We start from the raw sequence: 2766 nt of genomic DNA, 5'->3' as shown, positions 1-2766 counted from the left end.
CGAGAGATCTCATAAAGTCTGGCACCCTCTGTGGGCATTATTAGGTACTCACGTGGTGCACAGACTTCCCTGTGGAAAAGCATTCAAAAGCAGAAAATAAAAAACGCAGTTATGCTTACTTAGGGGCAGAATACTTGTAGCCTTGAGATGGATGATGATAGCACTCTATTCTCTCACCTAAGTCACATAATCACCTTACAATTTAATTTACTGAAAGAAACTTTAAAAGGAATAAGCACATTCAAAAGCATTGCTTTTTATTTTCATTTTTTACTTTTTAATAACCTATTGAATATTTTTTTCCTAATGGAAAAATAGAACCCATTTAAAGAGTAAAAATATTCTTATAGTTAATTTAAAAACCTGAATATAGGCTTTAATGTAATTTAATCTTGAAATTTTCTGAATTACATTCTTTCAGCAATGTAACTTGAGAGCCATAAAAATCCTCCCATTTCTCCCTCTCCCACTGTACCTCCCTCCCTGCCCACCTCACATACCCTTTGCAATGACACCTAATCTCAAGTCTCTCTCCAATCCACTCTCAGGCCATCATGCAGGAGCCATCCTAATTCTGTGTGAGCTTCTATCCACAGGATTAATAAGCTCACAACCTTTGCTTCATCCTGGCTGTTTCTGAAATTCTTTACTGCATCCTAGATTCATCTTTACCAGGGTCAAGGTCATCAAAGGGACAGGGTTATCCTCAGGCTGCTGGTCACTGTGCTGGGCTGTACCTCCCTACCACTTATGGGGAGTCCCAGAAAAACTCGGTGAAGCACAAATGTCTGCTTCACTTAAGTGTCTTTGAGTCTTTGCTAAAGGTGTCCCCTCACACATGTGTGACTCTTCTGTCCCCTTCATATTCTTTTCTGTCTTATTGTCTTTTCCAATCAGGCACGCTGTCTACATTTCTCTAGGTTTATAAGGAGTTTGGAAGTCAGGTGTTCATCCTCCAAGTTTGTCCCTTTATAAGGTTGTTTCAAGCTGGGGTTCTCCATATTCACTGTGAATTTCAGGATAAGCCCATTAGTTTATGAAAAGTCTGTTAGAGTTCTGTTGGTATTGCACTGGATCTATAGGACTGTATGAGGAGAACAGACACCTGTATCTTCCATTGCATGAAGATGATTGTAGCGTGAGTTCTAATTGGTCTTAATAATAAAATCTGGAGTCAGATATTAAGTAGTTGGAGCTATAAGATCAGAACAGCAGAGCAGCCAGACACTAGTTCTTTCCTCGACAAAATCCTCAGACCAAATGGAGCATCCTGTCTCTACAAGACCTCAGACTGACTGCCTGGATCTCCTATCTCCTCCCACCTTATATTCCTCTCTTTTCCCAGCCACATTCCTTTCATTCTCCATCTCCCTCGTGCTGGGATTAAAGGTGTGTGACACCAAAGCACTTTGATGAAAGATGTGAGTCACCACTGCCTGACTCTGTTTCTCTTTTAGACTGGATCAATCTAATGTAGCCCAGGATGGCCTTGAACTCACAGAGTTCTGTTTCTTAAGTGTTGGGAAAGGTGAGTTCCAACACTGCCTGTCTTCTGTGGCTAACTAGTGGCTATCTGCACACACTGATTCTCAGGCAAGCTTTATTGTCATGGAAGAAACAAAATATCGCCACAGTCGATGAATCTATACATCTTTACTCTCAGCAATGAGTTGTCCCATTCAGTGTCTAGGCACTACAGAGAAGTGGGCAGAGTTTTCCTAATTATTTCATATTTCCTGATGCTATCTCCAGTGACAGGGATTTTAAATTACAGCTTCCACACATTCATTTCACTGTGGTCAGCTGTCTGTGTTAAATTTAGACAGAGTTATTGATGAATCTTTTAGGTTAAAATATTTAATTACATTCTCTATGATGAAAATGTCTTTGATGCTAACATATATTTGCTGTGTTTAAAATTCAGTACTTTTAAGTTGCAAGTGAATTAGGAGAACAGAAACAAATGTCCAACACCCAGTTTGGGGGAAAATTTCTAAGGCAGCCACAGGTCAAAGGTTTGCCCCAATGGCATCTTTGGAATCATAGAGATAGTCCTTTACCTCCCAGCTAGCTCCATCAGGGAGGTGCTGAGATCACGGTGGAGAGAAAGAAGGGGATACATGTGAAGAGTTAGGTATGTATGTGTAACTCCAGAAAGGTTTGTATTATGAAGAATACTTAGGTAATTATTTTCAAAATATCTAATATTATTTTCCCCAACACAAAAAGGAAAAGGTTAGTACTCGTGTGTTTTCCCTCTTGTTTTCCCATCCAGTCATGCAGATTTTAGCAGTGTTGCTGTGGACTTGTACAGAGGGGGTGTTTTATGTATGGTTCTTTCCATGTTTATTATAACCATGACGCCTGCTAAGTGTTGCTCTGATGCCTACTTCCCTGTGCAGTTGCTAGTATACAAGAATTGCTTGTCTTTGAGTAATGTTTCTCTTTTATCTTTTGTTTATTAATGGATTTACTCATGCGTTTGTGTCTACTCAGAAACACCCATTTCTTAAAGGAGTACTCCTTTGTCATCATTATATACTGTGATGCTTAAATTATCCCATAACATGCCCGTGGGAGTACATTCAAGTGGACCTGCTCTTCATTTGTTATCTGTCTAGAATTCTGGATTATCTGACCACCCCTGGGAAGAAAGCCAAAAGCAAATGCCTCTTGTCAGTGATACTTTGTGTCCTCTGCCTATCAATGTCAGGTCTCTTCTATGAGAAGAACAGCAGGACTGCAGAGAGAACACGCAGAATGTTG

The sequence above is a fragment of the Microtus oregoni genome, unplaced genomic scaffold (genome assembly GCF_018167655.1).
Source record: "Microtus oregoni isolate MIOR12 unplaced genomic scaffold, Mior012 000050F_014, whole genome shotgun sequence".
Classification (NCBI taxonomy): Eukaryota; Metazoa; Chordata; class Mammalia; order Rodentia; family Cricetidae; genus Microtus; species Microtus oregoni.
This window is presented reverse-complemented; position numbering follows the sequence as displayed.